This window comes from Canis lupus, chromosome 8 (genome assembly GCF_011100685.1).
Source record: "Canis lupus familiaris isolate Mischka breed German Shepherd chromosome 8, alternate assembly UU_Cfam_GSD_1.0, whole genome shotgun sequence".
Taxonomy (NCBI): Eukaryota; Metazoa; Chordata; class Mammalia; order Carnivora; family Canidae; genus Canis; species Canis lupus.
In genome coordinates, this window is record NC_049229.1 from 69,645,084 (window position 1) to 69,663,128 (window position 18,045).

At 45.2% G+C, this 18,045-nt stretch overlaps 2 long non-coding RNA genes across 2 annotated transcripts; one reads left to right on the forward strand and one right to left on the reverse strand.

Annotated features, from left to right (window-relative positions):
• The first annotated feature begins 51 nt into the window (after positions 1-51).
• Positions 52-16,256, forward strand: LOC111097168. Its single transcript, XR_005363792.1, has 4 exons — positions 52-215; positions 3,333-3,393; positions 6,571-6,667; positions 15,644-16,256. It is a non-coding gene; the product is annotated as an uncharacterized LOC111097168 (long non-coding RNA).
• LOC111097169 lies at positions 14,743-17,825 on the reverse strand. Its single transcript, XR_005363791.1, has 2 exons — positions 16,697-17,825; positions 14,743-15,661 (listed from the first exon to the last, which is right to left on the reverse strand). It is a non-coding gene; the product is annotated as an uncharacterized LOC111097169 (long non-coding RNA).
• Between the last annotated feature and the right edge of the window lie 220 nt (positions 17,826-18,045).

Consider the following 18,045-nt stretch of genomic DNA (forward strand, 5'->3'; position numbering starts at 1 on the left):
TATAATTTTATATTCACTTTATGGCTGACATTAACCACTCCTCTCCCTTTCCTGTCTTGCTGGCTCCCGACCCTGGATTCCGTATCTCACTCCTGGTTTTGCATCCTTTGGCCTTTGTGATGGAACCTGGTCACTTGGCTTGGAATATGGCCTTCTCCTTCCTGACGATTGATCTCAGCTCAAATCACTGGCCTTTCTACTTCAGACTAAATCAGGTAGATATCTCCCCCTGTTCTTAATTGTGGGCATCTGGGACCCTAACTTTGAGTCTTCTGGGTTGGCTATCTCCCATCAGGGCAGCCTCTGGCCTCTCCGGGTCCCCCAAATGCTGAGGGTGGGCAGAAGGATGACCATTGGTGGCTTATAGGCTAGAATCAAAGGTGTGACTGGCAAGTGTGTGGATGTTGGGGATGGGACGTGGGCTCTCACATTCCCCAGGACTGCTAGGTGGACGAGCTGTTTGGATCTCACAGCAGTCAACAGCTTCCAGTTGATTCTAGTCTGTGTTTAACGATGATTGCTCAGCTTTATGCTAAGGTCTATCACCCGTAACCTGCCTCACGCTCACATAGCCCTTTGTCTTCCTGGCTCCTCATGTCCTTCTGTCCAGAATCACCCTGTTGTACTCACAGTACGTCCTGACACTCCTGATGGAGCCCGTGTTATGGGGTTCATTATGACCTGCTGGTTTCTCCCAAAGGGAATGAACTCCTTGAGGATAGAGTCTTCTCTGTGTCATGTAGCCCACCAGAAGGTCGACTTGAGAAAATGTTTGGTGATTTAATTGTCTATTCTTTCATGTATTCAGAAAACATCGGGCTCTTTCTATGGTGCCAGATGCTGCATATAAATGGCAAGAAAAAGCCATATCCTCTCTTTGCCCTTGTGAAGCTCCTAGGCTTGGCTGAGAGATAGATTTTAAACAAATTCTCCCTGCAAAATTCCTCTATTACACTCATGATGAGTTCTATGAAGCCAAGTTGCCATTAGCTTGGTTGACCTGCCTGCTGCCTGGGCTGGGCTGGCCCTCATGACAAGCTCCCTCTGCTTCTCTTCCATGTTCTGGGGTGCTCTGAGAGGGCTGGGCCACAGCCACGGGCAGAACTGGTGGACGGCTGTGGCTCCCTGCGATCAGGTCTTGGGGGTCCTCAGAGATCCTTGGAGGAAAGAGGGGTGAGTGGACTGTGGGGTCTGTGTTGCAGCTGCTTGGTTATTACCTGGGCAGTGGTGAGCAGCCAAACATTGCGTCTCATGCAAGCCCTGTGCTTGTTAAGGATGGCTCCGCTGAGGGTCAGGGTTTGAGCTGCCCATCAATATCCAAGGTTTTGTCTTAGAAGTACTGACAGATGACAAACCAAGGGTACGTTGGAATACATGTTGATCTCTTCTCCCTCCACCACATGGCATTCTGAGTCTCTTAAAACGGCCGCCTGAGAAACCCTAGTGTCACTAGCATCCCTTGGGTGTTCAGTAGCACACCTGGCAGTCGGCACACCGTGACCGATGCCTCCCTCCCTCCACCTCCGACTTCAGTCCTGCCCCATCAGCATGTCTCCAGGGAGTCCCAGAGGCCACCTCTGGCATCCCTTCCACCACACCAGTCCAGACTTCCCTCATCTTGGGCTGGCATCAGCCTCCAGATTGGCCTTTTTTGCCCCTCTTCCAGTTTTTTGTTTTTTGTTTTTTTTTCTTTGCTGCAGTTAGTACAATCCTTCTAGATTTTTCTAGAATGCATGAAAAAGAATCCATGCTCCCTAGAGCCCTCTTTTGTGTTCTGGAAGCCCAGGAGCTTGGGCTCAGGTTCTTCATGACTTGGCCTGCCATCCTGCCTCCACCACACACTCCTGACCCTGTGTGGCACCCTGCAGACCCTCCCTGAGTCTGTGCATCTGCATCTCTGTGCCTTTGCACATGCTCCTGCTCTGACCCTGTCCTCACACTGCTCAGTAGTTGGACAGCTTGTCCTGTCTCCCCCTGGTGGATTGGGTCACCCCACATTTGGAACGGTTGCATGGCCATGAACTTGACCTCCATTCAGAAACCTCTCCTGTGCTTGGTGTAGGTGTTCGCCTTCCCAGCCTGGTGGTGGGTGCTTGGTCTTGGGTGTCTTGGACCCCACTCTGTCTGGGACAAAACCTGTACAGAGTGGTGGGTTCATCTGTCAGAAGCTGGTTGAATGAGACCATGAATGGACGCACATAAGAAGGATTGTGAGGCCATTCTGGGGCAGATTCTATTCCTGGCAGAGAACTGGGGTCCTTAGAGCTGGGAAATAGCACCTCCTCATTACTGAGGCCTGTCCTCTTCTCCAGCCAACTCCACTTTGCCTTCCGCCTGCGACTCATTAAGAGATATGTAACCTTAATCCTTGAAATTGCCTGGGACGGAGCGTGTTTTCACTCAAGGACATGAACATGGAGATTTTATTCCTCCTTAAATAAATCTCACTCCCCCAGGACGTTTGGACAGGATGTGGGCAATTGGACCAGGGCTTGAAACTGAACGTCTTGCAAAAGGCCTGTTTGAAAATTTGAAACCCCGTGGCCACTGGCCAGAGCCGGGCCTGGTTTGTGGGGGTCGCTGGGGCCTCCTCGCAAAGCAGGGAAGTGAAGATTGAAAACAAACCTTCAGCTGTCACTGAGCAGGCCCATGGTCTGCAAACAGAATTCCGCGGTTCGGTTTTGCTTCTCGAACGAAACTGGAGTGAGCTTGCTCAGCCCCATCAGCTCTTCCTCCAAGCTTTTGGCGGAGGCCTCAAACCCTCCTGGAGCCAGAGGGGAGTCTGAGTTGGTCCTGGAATGGAGAGGCCGAGAATGTGGTGCTAGCTGGGACCGGGATGCTCAGCGGCAGGCCCAGCTTAGGGTTCGACCTTCCCGTGGAGGGTGGGCGGTTCCGGGTGGGGCCGGGCACGGGAGCCTGGGCATCCTGACGCTGATGGAAAGGGTAACATTATATTATATTATTATTAAAACATTATATCATGCCTGTCGTCACCAGGCACAGCCAAGAGTTGCCCTGCTTCCCCCAGAGACAGGTGACATCAATTCCTCAGTGTGGAGAGGCCTGGGGAGGGCAGTCGTGACTCGGGGCTCGGGGCTCCCACTTCCCAGAGTGGTGGCAGAGGCTGGCACCCCAGAGTCACAGGTGCAGCAGGGCGGGGGGACACAGGGACACACAGGCCCCAGAGAAGGGGTCTCAGTGTTTGAGCCCTTGTGACGGGCTGTCCCACTGTCCCTGCTGAGCCATGAGTGAGCCCAGGCCCTGGACTGGCCTCTAGGACAGGGAGATGTGTGGCCTTTCATTCTCTGTTGACATTTGTCTTTCTCTGCCAGGGAAGAGTGGTCTGTGTCTTCAAAGTCACCATGTTCCGGGCTCCTGATCTGTAAGAGAGAAGTAAGTTTCATTCATTTGTCCCGCAGAAGTCTTGCTGCATGCCATGCCCCATAGAGCTCTCCCCTGAGCTGGGGTTCCCCACGGTGGGTGGCCTCCTGCCGGGCCCCCTGAGCCAGCACCCCCTCCACCGGCCCACCACGCTCACTGGGCCTCAGTGGCTACCTAGGACCTTCACAAAGGGTGACATGTCCTTCTTCCCTCCATCTGAGACTTGGGTTGGAGCCAACAGCTGCCCAGTCTCAGTGTCCCCATCTGTAAACACGGGAGAAAGATGATGGTAGGAGTCTCCACATCACCATTTTGTCTATCCTGTAGGGGGTGGGGGTGGGAGGAAGAAAGATGCCTCTCCCTTGGACTCTGGTCCCACCCCTCCTCCTCACTGTCCTCCAGGCCCTTGATCCTCACTGGTCACTTGGGGACCGGTTTGTTATATTTTCTTTTCCCTCAGATCAACACAATAAAATAAAAGACAGTCCTGCTAGCTTGGCAGGGGCCGGACCCTGTGCCCCTGCAGATGTTCCCGGTGTCAGCAGGAGCCAGTGGTCCCCACCGGCCGGGGCTGCTGGCCGATGTCCAGAGGGGACAAGGGCAGGCCTGGGCACATGTGTCCCTGCCATGGCCTCTCGTTCCTCAGGGGCCTCCTCTTCTCTGCTGCCTCCTGGGTGCCCCTGGGATTCTGGCCTCATTTACTGGCGGGCCCACCATGGGGTTCTCTGGGGAACCTCCCCAGGCCAGAGTTCAGACTTTTTAAAGAGGCATTCGTCCAACCCCCTGTGCCCCTGGGGTCCCCTGCTGCTTCCCTGCAGCTTTGGGTCCCTGCCCCTCATGTTCTTGCTCAGCCTTCCTATACATACCCCTCGTATAGGCCCTCCTCCTGCCCTCCTGATCCCGCCGCTCTGCACGTCACCTATCCAAATATTTTGTACCCTGGTGAGCCGTGGGCCCACATTCCTTGGTCTGGCTGTTTATGCAGGTGGTGGGAGCTCATCCACCTTGGGAAAGCCATACTCGAAGTGTAGGGGTGGCCCCCCAAAGGTGGATGCATTCCCCTCGAGCCACAGAAGACGATGGGAGTGGCCTGGGACCCTCTGGCCCGAGGCCTTCCCTTGGTGGGTCTCCTGGCTCCTCCCAGGGCCATATCTCCTCAGTCACCCCTTCCCGGGGCCCGTGCTGCATGCAGACTTGGGTTCCTACTGGGAGGAGAGAGAGGCAGAATGGAAGTGGGGAGCTGGTGTTGGTTGGCTGATGAGGCCTCCTGTGTGATGGCTGTTCTCTGGGGGGCAGCGGGGCACAAAATAAAGGGGTTTCGTGAGCTAGAAAGCACTGGAAAGGTATTAGAGAAACAAGGAGGGAGATGCTCATAGGGCGTCCACCCCTCCTTTCCCCTCCCCCATCTCCCCCAGAGCTGGCCCCAGTAGGTGGGTGCTGCTACCTTGCATCTCACTGAGGACTCCTGGTACCACAGAGGGTGCATCATCAGTCCCCCACTGCAGAAAAGGAAACTGAGGCTCAGATGAGTACAGTGAGCCCAGCGATGTCCCCAAGTCTAGGGCGTGTCCCACACCCTCACAGCAGCTCCCGTGCTTGTTGCCTCCCCTGAATGCACAGGATGGACAGGTGCAGCAGAAGGGTGCCTTGAACTCAGAGCCCAGATGTCTGTTGTCCCACCTGGGAGATTGGTGGCACCGTCCTCCTTCATGTTAGAGGCTTGGGTCCTAAGAGCCTGGCAGTACATGTTTATGGTTTGCTCATCAGGACCAAAGAACGTAACAAACTTTTATAGCTAAGTGACCTTTGTAAAAGCCCTTCAGTGTCTGGAAAACTCCTTCCTGCTCCTGACAGTTGCCCCTAATGGCATGCTTCAAAATACACAGAACGTACAGGCTGTAGAGCTAGCTCGCTCCTGGCCTGGCCCATCAGGGGAGTGGGGGCGGGACCACCCTTAGCCCACCTGAGCTTGCTCCCTACCAGAGCCCACTGGATGCCCGCTTGCCCCCAAAGTCCCCCTGCCATGACCTTAGGGGCCGTGTTAACTGGGGGGCATCCATCTGTTGTTGAGACCAGCCCACTTCTGTCCCTGCAAGGAGAGCGGCCAAGGAATGGTGTGGCTAGAACTGTCCAAAAACGGGCAAGGCAGTAAGCAGCCCAAGCACAGCTCCGAATCCAGGATCGGGGCATAGCCGGGGGTGGGTCTCAGCCCGTGAGTCAGGACTGCTGGCAGCTATAGGAACAGCCACCCAGCACAGGGGGCTGCAGGTCAGTTAGTGTCTGGCTCTGGGTTGGTGCTATGCAGGGTTTATGGATGGGCATTAAGCCCTTCACAGCTAAATAAAGATAATGAAAGTTTAATAATAATTGATAATTGATAATTTGGTTTACTCCTGGGGGGACTCGGGGTCACCGACAATAATAGTCATACTAGCAACAGCAGTAACTCAACAGGTGGGAATCTGAAGGCTCTGATCTGCGAGGCGGGCCCCACAGTTCCTTGTCCTGCCTCCTTCCCCTCCTTCACCTTGCCCAGCCTGAGCGTCTTGAGATGCCCATCCACCCCTCCTTCCTTTTTTATTCTTTTTTGAAGAACTATGGGAATTTAATATACTATTTTCACAACTTTTCTATAGATTTAAAAGTTTTGAAAAAAGGTAAAATGATATATTCATATTCTATAACCCAGCAATTTGGAGAAATAACCAGAAAATCACACACATATTCAGCACAAGGAGCTTTATCACAGATCAAAGTTGGAAAACAACCTAAATATGATAAACCACAATACGTGACACCAAACACCCAACAACAAAAACAAATCACATTTTTTTCCTCAAGAGTATCTATGTGGAAAAATTTCAGGATAGACCACTGAAGGAAAAAGTTGCAACACTGAATGTATGACCCCATCCTTTCTGTCACTCTGGGAGGGTCTTCTGACCCAGAGGTGCTCGGGATCTGCCCTGCATGGAACTCCCACATTGCATTCATACCTGTTTGTTTCCCATGTAATTCTGAGTGGCTGGAGGGCAACAGCCAGCTCTGATCCAGCTGTTGTGTGTCCCTGATGCTGGCCATTCCCCAAGTACCCTTTGTGAGTGTTTGCCAGTTACCCCTACCCTGTGAGTCAGACATGTTCATACGGGTTAGATTTGGTCTTGTGACATGGCCCTTTTGTCTTGGAAGGTCATCCATCCACAGGGAGCCATGGAGGAGTGGTTTCTTGAGCATGAGTTATCCCGGGGACCACCACCTTTGATGGGGGCACCACTTGCTTCACTGGGTGAGTTCTGCTTTTTCCTGGTTGTACCTTAAAAGGCATATATGCCATGATGAAGAGCCACACATGGTCTAGGTAATATGAAGACTATAGGTGATCCAACATGGACCCGGTGCATGTGTAAAGGCCTCGGAGGGGCCGGAATGCACGCACTGCCCATCCAGGGCATTGTCAGGCAGAGGCTGGGCTGTTTCTGGCAGCTGCCTCTCTGCGTGGAGGGCAGATTGGCCACATAAGCCACTTAGAAGTTGCCCATGGCTGCACTAGAGAGTGTGCAGGCAAGGAGTGAGGCCAGTAGGGGTCGACCCCAGACAGCTGTCCCTGGTCCCTGGTCCCTGGTCCCATCCAAGTGGTAGGGACCGTGTTCACTTCACAGCTGACTGGCCACCAGACTCCTTTTTGGCAGCTTGAGTTGGGACTCAGCTTAACCTTCATGCTCCTGGCAGCAAATGAGTCTTCTTTTAAAAATTATGCATAAAATTGCATTTTGTTAACTCATGACTATAATGGAAAATGCAATAAACAATGGAGCCATGTGAGTTTTTCCCATAAAACACTACACTAATAACTAAAATGTATTGCATACAATAATACCAAAAAATAGTATTTTTTCTCGTTACAAATGAAAAACATGTTTATTGTAAAAGCTTGTACAATACTAAAAACAATAAAGTGAAAAATAGGAATTACCCTCATCCCAATCATGCAAAGTTGAACACTGCCAGTATTTTAATGACCGCCCTCTGGTCTTTTGTTTTCCGCTGTAACCTACACGAGTGGTGCGTGCACATGGATGTGAGTGCGTGTGTGGTTGTGTGCGTGTGTTTTTATACACAATATCATGTATGTATATTTTCGATTGGGTTCATTATTGTCATGCTATTTTTTTCACTTAACTCTGTATCTTGAATATCTTCCCATGCCAGTAAGTAATTTTCTAGCTTGTGATGTTTTAGTGGTTATGGAGCATTCTAGCAATTTACTATCCACTAACTGATTTAATAGGTCCTCTCTTATCAGATATTTAAATAATTATCACAGTTGGATTGTGTAAGTTGGGGTGAGCATCTTCATTCATCTCACATATGTGTCCAATGTATTCGGAAGTTCATTTTGAAAGTGGAATGGCCATGCCAGAGATGTGAGCATTTTATGACCAACTTGCCCTCCTTAAACTTTGTACCAATTTGCAATCTCAGAATTAGTTTAAGTGCCTGTTTCCATGGGAATTATCGAGGTTTTGACATTTGCCAATTTGTTAACACCCATCATTGTCAGTTCTTTCATTACCTGTGATCATAGCATTTCCCCCATATCTTTACTGGGTTAGTATCTGAACTGCCAGTTCAGGTTCCTTGCATTTTTCATCTTTCTCTGAGTTTTATTTTTGTAAAAGTCCTGCATTTATATCATTTTAAGAGTCAAATAGTTCTATAGGCCCGTTGTAGAAGTACCAGTACCCCCACCCCCAACCCTGGCCCCATGCCCTGCTCCTGCTTTTGACTCTTTTAACTCATTCTTTTGACATTTATATACATTTTTTTTAAGTAACGTTCTTGTTTTTCTACTTTTCAAGTTATTTTTAAGCTTGGGTGTTATCTTGATTTTTCAACCACAGAACATGAGTCTTTGGCCTCACCATCCACGAGCATACCTCTACCCCATCTTCCTCATATATTTGATTTATATTTTTGATTTAGTCAGTATTCAGTGTTTACATTATTATAACCATGGAAACACTCTTGACAGCCGAGCAGCAGCATTATGATCATTTACCTCTCCTTCTAAACTTTTTGTTTTCTTTGGAATTAATAATTATCTGGGTGTTTGTTTCTTTGGTTAGTTTTAAGTGAACTTATCACAGATTTATTCCAAGCCTCTCAATACATTCAAATACAAATAAAAAATACACGTGTGTTTTGTCTTTCTGAAGAAATCTCTTCCTGGGGCCCTCTTGCTTATTCTGTTCTGGATTGGTTGAGCTTCATGGTTGGGCTCTCATTCTCTTCCCAGGGATTCCCTTGATCCTCTCTCCTTGGGTGGATCCCTGATTTCATAAATCCTGGGTTATCTTTTTCATTTACTCTTCTGTTTTGCTAGAGTGCATCCTCTAGCAGTTATGTCAGAAAGGGTTCAGAGGAGGTAAATTTTTGAAGACTTTTCTCATCTGAAAAGAATGTCTGCTTCACAATGACATGGATAGTTTGGCTGGGTATAGAATTCTGGTCGGTCATCTTTCTTCCCCTCAGATTTTGAAACAGCATAAATAATTGTCTTCTAACTTCTAGTGCTGGTGGTGAGAAGTCTGAAACCTTTGTGATTCCCCATCCCTTGGATGTGATCTTTGTTTTCTCCCTTTCTGGAATATGTAGGATTTTCTCATTGTCTTCTAGTGTTTTAAATTTCATGCATATGCATCTTGATATGGATCTATGTTCATCCATTCTGCTAGGCCCCCTTTTTTTAAAAAAAGATTTTATTTATTTATTCATGAGAGATACATAAAGAGGCAGAGACATAGGCAGAGGGAGGAGAAGCAGGCTCCATGCAGGAGCCCAATGCAGGACTTGATCCTGAAACTCCAGGAAGGCAGGCACTCAACCACTGAGCCACCTACGCATCCCTGCTAGGCTCTTTTGATCTGAAACTTACTGTAGACGTATTTTTTGAACAATCTTTGGATAACTTACTTCCATATGTTTCTCTAGAACTTTTATATTTTGTATGTTGGATCTCTTTGACTGGTTCTCTTATATTTTCCCACATTTTTTTCCCTCTGATTTCAACCCTTGATTTTTTTTTTTTTGTTCTCTTTCTGAGCAATTTCTCTGTCTTTATTTTTTAACCTAGTCTCATTTCCACAATCTCTTACACGCCAGATCTTTTATTATACTCTAAATATTATTTTATAACATTTTGTTTCATGGATGTGATTGATTTGATATTCCTGATAATATTTGATATCCCTGATAATATTAATGGTAACTTTGCTGAAATTTTCGTCTTCCTATGGAGTCTCCAAGCATATGTGTCTCTGACTTCCATGTTATATGCTTTTCTCAACTCTCTAGTGATACAGATCATTGTATAGATGTAGATGCACACACACACACACACACACACACACACACACACAAATCCACTAATGAGCTGTTTGGAAGCTCTCAGCATTCAAACTGAGGATCTAGTTTGGACTTGTGAGTTGTGGGCTCTACTGTAGCATGAGCTGCCTAGTGCACCCCATGTTTAGTTAAACTCTTTCTTTTGGACTGCTTAGATGCTCCAAAGAAGATTTTTTTTTAAGTTTCTGGTCTAGAGTATATCTGGCTGCCAGTGCCCTGGGAGGTTTGAGGAGGAAGACAGGGGATGGGGTCTTGACATCCAGCTTAAAATTTTTTCCCTTCTTTCTTTTCTTAATTTAGAACTCTTACCCTCAGCTATGCATGGTGTTTCTGTGTCAGTCACCTCTGCATGATTTTCTCTGTTGTAACACATTTTCATTCTTCCCTCAGGATCAGGGAAGGGTCTGCACTGTGGGTGAGGATTTGGGGACCTGCCTCCTTCTTAAACAGACTTTCAGTCAATTCATCCTATTTAGGCTTAGATTTCCCTTTCACATCGAGGCACCTGGTGCCATCAATTCCTGAGACTTCTGTGGGTCCCATGGAATACACTAGATTTTATTTCAACTGTCCTCAGAGCCAGTTTAAGTTTGATTTTCCCATTTCTGAATCAGTTTCCACTCTTGTCTTCCTGTCTTTGTGCCTGTGTGCTTATCTCAAAATGAAAATCTCTTCACCCCCATTTAACACATCTTTAAGGGGAAGGCAGGTGAACATCTGTATTTATTAATTCACCATATTGAACTAAAAGTCATTTACTCATTTTTCTCTATTAGTGTGTTCCTGTTTTATTTTTATTTCAGAAGACTTTTAAAATAAGAACAGTAACTTTTTCTATCACGTATTACTGATGCCCCCCCCACCTCACCCCCTTGCTGTTTTCATTTGCCATTCCATTTTACTCATGGGGTTTTTCATTTTTTTTAATTTAAAACATTTTTATGTTCTAAAAATCTATCAGCAATATTTCCTTATGCTTTCTTTTTCCTTAGAAAAGCCTTGCCCACCCTGAGCTTACATAGGCACTTTTAATTTTTCTAGTTCTTTCATGATTTCATCTTTTATATTTGAATCTTTAATCATTTATTTATTGTAAGAAATAACTATATGTTCTGTTTCCATATTTACCACATGGTAGATACTTTTATAGTTTATGTTCTTGCTGTGGATTTCTATTATTCAATCAATCTGTTTATTCTTATGCTAGTATTGCTTTGTTTTAATACAATATTGCTATAATATGTATTATTATTTGGTAGCAATAGTCTTTCATTCACATATCTCAATATTTTCTTCATTAGTCTCACTTGTTTATTTTTCTAGATGAATTTTAGTGATATTGGGAAGTTAAAGACATTTTTATAGTTTTTCTGTGGAATTTCATAAAATTGTAAATTAAAGAGAATTTGTAATTTTTGATACGTGGGCTTTGTAAAATCTTTCAAAGTAATATATATATAGTATATATATATATATTTCACAACTGTCAAATTTGACAAATTCACAATTCATCTTTAAGTTTATTTTGAGGAATTAAATATTGCTTACATGTTTCTATTGTGAATTTGTTCCTTATATTTTCTAACTGGTTACTAGTAGCATGTAGGGAAGAGATTGCATATTTATTGTTATTGGATGTCTCCTTGAATTCTTTCATTTTTCTACAAGCTTTTAGTTGAATGTTTTGGAACTTCTAGGTAAAAAGTCATTCACTTCTATATAATACAAATTTTGCCCCTTTTCCGATATTTTAATCTCCTCTATTTCTCTTTCTTGTCTTATAGCATTGGCTAGATCTTCCAAAACATTAAATTGTTGAAAATAGAAATCTTCATCTTGTTTCTCGTTCACTGTTAAGTATGATAACAAATATTTCAGGTATATGTTTTTCATAATGTTAATGAAGTATTTCATTTTAGTTCATATATGACTTTAAAATCAGGAATGGATTTAGAACTTTATGAAATGCTTTCTTGATTAATATATGGAGATATTTGTGTTGACTTGTTGATGCAATGAATTATAATAATGTTTCATAACTTTGAAACATTTTTCGGATCAAATTCTACCTAGTTATGGAGTATGTTCTTTAATATACCACATGATTTGTTAGGATTTCACTTAGGACTTTTCAAATTTATTTTTTTGTTGGTTTTGGTATCAAAGTTATGCTGGCTTTGTAAAATGAATTAGGGAGCATTCCATCTTTTTCTGTATTCTGTACCATATATACATCATTTGAATGATCTATTCCATGAAAGCTTGAAAGAACTCACCCATATAACTCTCCTGGGATAATCCTTTGACAACTTGTCCTATTTCTTCTGTATTTATTGGATTCTTCCTATTTTTTGCATCTGTAGAATATATGCTTCTTTTTTATAATACAGCTCAGCATTTAAATGTACACGTATTGGAGTCAGACAACTTGGGTTCAAATTCTTGCTCTGTCATTTCCCTTGTGACCTTGGGAAAACCATGTCTCCTTCCTAATTCTTAGTTTCCTCAGTTGTTAAATGATTAAAATGAGAGCCTGTAGCTAAGAGGGCCACTGTAAGGATCAAAGAGATAAAGTACCTTGCACTTTGTCTGGCACATAGTGAGTGCTCAGTGATTTTTAAAACCTATTATTAATCCTAGAAAATAATAGATTTTTCTGAAATTTAAAAACTTCTTAGCATAGAGCTATAAATAGTATTTTTATAACTTTCAGATCCATTTCTGTGGTTATATCACCTTTGTCATTCTTAATTTTGTGTATGTGTACTTTATCTCTTTTTTATTAGATGAGCTAGAGGAGTGTTCCTATTAGAGGTTTTCAAAAAAATTCGTTTTTGGAATTATTTATCAATTCAACTGTTTGTGTGTGTGTGTGTTCAAATTCAACAGTATCTGCCTTTATCTTTATTGATTCCTTCCTTCTGCTTTTCCTGAACCTTGTGTTGTGGGTCTGTCCATATATTCCTTATGTTACTCTTCTTAAATAATGAAAACATTTCATGGTATGAATTTGCCTCTGCTTGCAATGTTGACTGCTTAAGTTTTACTATGTAGTTTTTAAAATTTTTAAAAATATTTGTAATTATGCATTTTCATTTCTTCTTGTTCTTAGAAGAAATGATTATCTGAATTAAATGTGCAAAAGTAGAGATTATTTTTAAATTAATTTCTAATTGACTTGAGTTGTGCGTTGCTTATCTTGTTTTATTCAATTGTGGTTCTATTTCATTGTGGCTAGAGAATGTGGATATATAGATCCTATTTGGGGAATTTATGGATGTCTTCTCTGTGCTTTATATAATCAATTCTGTAAACATTCCATGGACCTTCAAAAGTAAGGTGTACATCTCATTTATAGGGTACAGATTTTGATGTAAAGACATTTAGTTTTACTAAGTTTTCAGTCACTTCTTTTGGGTTTTCATCATAAAGAATGAAGTGATCTATGAACATAACTTAATCTCATTCTAAGAGTTTATAACATTTATCTGTTTTGTTACATGAGTCAGAGCTTTTTGGACAGTATAACTTAATATTGATGAAGTAAGCATCTATTCTTTATTTCTCATTTTTTGTTAATTATGATGTTGTTCGCCTCTGAATTTGTTTATCATTTACTTTTTTGCCTATTTGATGTCTTTAGAACTTGAGAGGGCCCTGAAAACTGTTTCTATCTGTTCCCTCATTTCCTTTGGATGCTATTTTATTCCTAATGTAAATGTTTGTGAATGTTATATCATTGTTGTGGATTGTACCTTCCACCCCTGAGAGGTGGTTTTTATCAACCTGTTTAATGATTTTGCTCTCGGGTACTTGAAATTGATTGCAGAGGCACCTCTGCTTTATTTTCCTTTGTGTTCCTGAGTTAGGTTGCCCTACACTCCCATGTAATTGTTTCTGGAAGTCTGTATTCAAGGCAAACTGTTTTTTGGAAGTTGAACCAGAGACTTGCATGTTCCCAAGTATTCTGCTCCTTGAGAGCTCAATATTCTGCACATTTCTAGGCAATTTCTAGCATTCCACAGATGTTTTTTAATTTTGTTCTTTTCAAACAAATAGTTGACTGCCTTAAATACAACTACCAAGGCTAGAGATTGGCCACATTGGGCCTGCCTAACGATTTCCATCTTCATCTTAATTTCTTAAGTATATATGACATCTATGCTTTTACCACAGATATCAGCAATTTTATTTTTTCCATTTTCACTTATTTTTACAAAACAATAAGAGCAAACTGTAATTAAATACTGGTTCTCAAATGCAGCCAACTGCTTTATTCAGACCACATATTACCCAGAAGCCCAATAAGTAAAGTAGATCAAATCAGCACTGCCCTATTTGGAGCTGGGCAGTGAACTCAAGCTGTGGGCATCATTCCAAGAGAAGCATGGGGGACCCCAGGCGCCCCTTAGAATATCCTTTGGAAGCTTCTGCAATGAGATATTTAGGCAATTGCACAAATCGAACAAATTGCTGTATATGCAAAACTGGGGGTGCCATTGATGGGGAGTTGATTGCTGGCAGTCAACTGTTGCATAAATTTTGTGGTTTTTGAGATGTCAGTGCATGATAGTGTGGATTGCCTGAAAGCCAAATGCATGAAAATTGAGGCCTTCCTACTTATCTGTGCCCATTCCTTGGATTTGAAATTTTTTTTAGTTCATTTTTTAAAGTGTGTCTCAAACGGACAACAGATACTTTGGATTTGAGGCTTTTGCCTTGACTTGAAAAATCTCTCTTTTTACGAGTGTGTAACTCACTTACCTTTTTATTTTTCTATTGTCTTGTTTGGACTTAAAACAATTGCACTAATGCTTGTTTGATTTGTTTCATCCTTCCTTTCTTTCCTGCTATCTTTTTATCATACAGACCACATTTTTCTTTTTAAAATTTTTTTCTGGTAATTCAGAGAGCACATGACCATTTTCTAAGTGTCTTAGTGTTTACATTTCAGGGTTTTTTTTTTTTTTTTTTTTTTTAAACCGTACTGACATCCGTATTGGTCTATGGTAAAAGAAAAAAGAAAAGAAAAGAAAAAGAAAGAAAGAAATAGTGTTCTCTGACTTTGTGTAATTATTAAGATGAGTGTGTATCATTTTTTCCCCCCATTCCTCCTGTTTACATGCTTCCAGATGATGAGGTCTGAGGGGGTGGGGAGTCATCACTGTCTCCTGTTTGCCTCTACACCCTGTGCCCTAGTCTTTGGGAGGAGGGAGTTGCCTCTCTTTGCTTTCTCTGGGCCTCTGTAGGGGCTGAAGCTCCTTGTTGTTTCTGGACTATGGAAGTTGTAAGCCTGAAATCCTAGCACTTCATGCACTTCCCTGATGTCTTATCAACACGTGGATTGAGTGTCTGTCCCTCTCCCCCCCAAGCCTGTGAGCCCTGGAGAGGTAAGAACAGTAAATCAGGGCAGTCTCGGCCTCCACCCAGGGTGATGCTAGCAAGTCCGTGCTCATGGCTGAGTGCCTGAGAGGATGTGTGGACCAGTCAGTGCTAGGGTGAGCCTCTGCGGAGCAGACAAATACCCTAGTGATTCTATCAGGCCAAGCAAGGAGGGCACACACGAGCAGGAAGATCCGTGCGCCATTGAGAGAATGGCCAAGCCAATGGGCAGGTGGTGAGTGGGGCATTGACATCGGTCTGGAAGAGTGAGAAGAGCCACCAGCCACCAGCCGTCTGAGCTGCGGGGATGCTCAGTCCAGGCTGGTGTCCATGTGTTGGGGAGCCGGGTGGGGAAGGTGAGCTTGCCTGCTTCTCCAGAGACCCAGGAGGGGCAGGGATGCTTTCAGGGTTCATCGCTGCTCTTCAGAGTTGTCCATCCTTTCATTCCTTGATATTCTTGCTGTTCATTCTACAGAATGTCTGGTTCTGGTCACTGGGGATTCAAAGCAGAGGCCAATGTGACCCCTTCCCGCCCAGAGGAGTTCCCATTCCAAGAGGAGACATGAGTGGCGTCCTCTCCAATCACGGACACAGAGAAAATAAAAGCCATCAAAAGAACTCCCCCAGCTTCTCTCGATTAGCCTTGCTCTCTTGCTTCTCTTTCCCTGATGACCAGTGGAGGAAGCCACCTGCCACTGATGCATGGCACATCGCCACCTGAGCATGGGCTCCATTACCCTCCACCCTCCAGCTCCTCTAGAGCCTTCTACTGCCTTGGCCAGTTTTTCTGCTCTCCTGGAGGCTTCCCTTGGCTCTTAGCATGCTGTAGTGCCTTCAGTCTGAAAAATCCCAGGAAGCCACCTCCTCCCTCTAGCTGCCACCCTCTTGGTGCTTTCTCTGCATTTCACTTTTATTTGGCTTCTGACCCTAGCACTCCCCTGGAGGAGCTTTCGTTAAGATGACCAGTGGCCTCCATCTGATTGCTAGGGCCTCTCGCTGGCATTTCAGACCTGGTGCACTCAAACTAAACTCTTCCCCCACCGACACTTGCTTCTCATCCGGGCTTCCCCCAGCTCGGGAAGTGGAGCCTTTCCCTCCTACTTTCCATGCCAGGTACCTGCCCAGGTTCTTGACCCTTTTGTATCGCTCACCATTCCTTACCTGCACTTGGGGCATCACCACATCTCTCGGGCTCTTCTTCCTAACTGTTCTTAGATGTGCCCACTCTCCCCACTTCCTGAGCCCTCTGCTGCCCAGGCTACGCTCTCTTTTTTGAACTCTTAGACTCTCTTCCTGTCCCACTCTTGCCTCCCAGAAGCATGATCTTTTCACATCAGCAAGAGCTGTCTTAGAAAAATGTGAAGCTCACGTCCTTTATCAGCTAATAAGGGCTTGCTCTTTGCCTGAGGCTAAAACCTGTAATCTTTAACCTTTGTCGTAAGGCTCTGAATGTCCTAGCCTCCCCCTAGCTCCTCATTTCTGGCATGTTCCTGGCTCCCCATGCTCCATTCACAGGTCTTTTGGTTACCATGCTCCATCCAGACCATGCTTCACCCATCTGGTCCACGGGTCATCCACCTGGTCAGTGCACCACCTGGTCCATGCGCCACCTGGTCCGTGCTCCACCTGGATCGTGCTCCACCTGGTCCATTCTCCATCTGGATTGTGCTCCACCCGGTCCGTGCACCACCCGGTCTTCCACTTCCACCCTGCATTGTCCACTCTTACCCCTCTCTTCCTGGCTTAGTCTCCTCATCTTTCATCTTTTACTGTAAACTACTTCTGAGAAGCTCCCCCTAACTGGTCGGATCTTCTTACTAACTGTTCCCTGCTCCTTCACAACACTTTGACCTCTTTTCATTTTGAAATCCATGCTCTGTGTTAATTATTTCAGTGTGGGTCTCCCCTGCTAAGCTGGAGGCTGCAGGAGGGCAGAGACCCTGTGTTATTCACAGCTCCAGCGCCTTGCGGGTGTTTCATAAACATGAGCGTATTTCTGTGCCTGACCGAATGGAAGATGGGATTGGGTCGTTGGAGAGGTCCGGGCAGGCTGCTGTGGAGGGTCAGGGGGTGCAAAGGGCTGAGTTGGCTGAGGCGGTGTCAGGACTTGGGGCAGGAAGTGGATGGGGAGGTAGAAGCCTTGAATGCCATCCTAAGGAGTCTGGTCTTCGACAACTGGATTGTGAGCAGGGGGACGACATGCTCGGTGCTGGGTTTCAAGACTTTGGAGGATAGCTTGTGTCTTCTCACCTTGCTGCCCATGAGCCTGCCCTTGCCCTGTCCTTGGAGACCAACTGTCATGGCTGTGCATTCCATTTCTACGGGGTGGTGGTACTGACAGTTGGATTATGGGAGGGAGGGAATGGAGAGACCCAGGGAAAGCCTCTTGGGGGGAGGTGGAGCTGTCGAGGAGGAGCTAGAAAAACCCACTGCTCATGCGGGTCTGTGACTTGAATATGCCACAGTGATGTAGGGTGTGGCAAGGACCGTCCTAGCTTGGGGCAGCTTGGCCAAGTTGTTACCCAGAAGGTGAGGGACCCCCTTTCACATCTGAGTTCTGCCCTTAGAATTTCCCATCCTGCCATGCAGAGCAAACCACGGCCCTTCACCTTGATAAAGAGATAGTTGACCATGCCTTGGCCGAAGCGTGGCCAACGTTGCATGGCTGGCCTCTCCTCAGTCTTTCCGAGGTGGCATGGCCTTCCCGGGAGAGGTGCTACTTGAGGGTAGAGGCGCCTCTTCCCAACAGCACCGCTCCCCCCACACTCGAGGAGGGCTCATTTATGGTCACCACGTGTCTGCTTCCCAGTGCCAAATCAGGCCTCAGAAAGCTTTCTGGAAGTGACACCAACTTCAGGGGCAAGCCCTGGTCTGGGG